The 1,504-nt window shown below is 45.9% G+C and overlaps 1 pseudogene; it reads left to right on the forward strand.

Annotated features, from left to right (window-relative positions):
* Nucleotides 1-594: 594 nt before the first annotated feature.
* Nucleotides 595-703, forward strand: LOC140477538 (5S ribosomal RNA; annotated as a pseudogene).
* Nucleotides 704-1,504: the final 801 nt, after the last annotated feature.

Below are 1,504 nucleotides of genomic sequence, written 5' to 3' on the forward strand. Positions count from 1 at the left end.
AGTCTTTACCTGAACCAGAGGGATACTAATATCCCGGGGGTAGGGGGGAGAGATTGCTAATGCTCTTCAGGGGCCTTTAAACTAATGAAGCAGGGGGATAAGAACCTGAATTGTATTTCCAGTTTCCAGGAGGTTGAAGGTAATGAGGTCAGGGATAGGTTTACAAGGTCACGAGAAGGCACCGGCAACCAGGATGATGGTTTGAAATGTGTGTACTTCAATGCCAGGAGCATCCAGAATAAGGTGGGTGACCTTGCAGCATGAGTTGGTTCCTGGGATTTCGATGTTGTGGCCATTTCAGAGTCATGGCTGGAGGAGGGACAGGAATGGTTGGTTGCAGATTATGGGATTTAGATGTTATAGCAAAAGCAGAGATGATGGTAGAAGAGGCGAGGGGTATGGCATTGTTAATCAAGGATAGTATTACAACAGCTGAGAGAACATTTGAGGACTCATCCACTGAGGTAGTTTGGGCTGAGGTTAGAAACAGGAAAGGAAAAGTCATCTTACTGGGAGTTTTCTATAGGCCTCTGAATTGTTCCAGGGATGTAGAGGAAAGGATAGCAAAGATGATTCTCAATAGGAGCAAGAGTAACCTACAGCCATATTAGTCTGAAAACACCTGATCTTGAAAGCTAAGCAGACTCAGGCCTGGTTAGTACTTGGATGGGAGACCGCCTGGGAATACCAGATGCAGTAGGCTTTAAAAGTGGGTGGCACAGTGGTTAGCACTGCTGCGTCACAGTGCCAGAGACCTGGGTTCAATGCCTACCTCAGGCAGCTGACTGTGTGGAGTTTGTACATTCTCCCTGTGTCTGCGTGGGTTTCCTCTGGGTGTTCCGGTTTCCTCCCACAGTCCGAAAGTGTGCAGGTTAGGTGAATTGGCCATGCTAAATTGCCCATAGTGTTAGGAGCAGGTATAGGGGAATGGGTCTGGGTGGGTGCGCATCGGTATGGACTTGTTGGACAGAAGGGCCTGCTTCCACACTGTAAGTAATCTAATCTACTACAAACAGGGTAGTTGTTATGAGGGACTTTAACTTCCCCAGTATTGACTGGTAATACTATAGTTCGAGTTGTTTAGATGGGTCTGTTTTTGTTCAATGCGTGCAGGAGGGTTTTCTGACGCAACATGTAGACAGGTCAACAAAGGGCAATGACATATTGGATTTGAACACAACCAAGTGTTAGATTTGGAGGTAGATGAGCACTTTGGTGATAGTGACCATAATTTGGTCACATTTACAATAGCAATGGGCAGAGATAGGTATACATTGCACGGAAAGAGGTGCAACTAGGGGAAAAAGCAATTATGATGCGATTAGGCAAGATTTAGGATGCATAGGATGGAGAAGGAAACTGCAAGGGATGGACACACTTGGAATGTGGAACTCATTCAAGGAACAGCTACTGCAGGCCCTTGATAAGTATATACCTATCAGACAGGAAGGTATTTGTCGAGCGTGGGGAGCCATGGTTTACTAAAGAAATTGAAGCTCTTGTC

This window comes from Chiloscyllium punctatum, chromosome 5 (genome assembly GCF_047496795.1).
Source record: "Chiloscyllium punctatum isolate Juve2018m chromosome 5, sChiPun1.3, whole genome shotgun sequence".
NCBI lineage: Eukaryota > Metazoa > Chordata > Chondrichthyes > Orectolobiformes > Hemiscylliidae > Chiloscyllium > Chiloscyllium punctatum.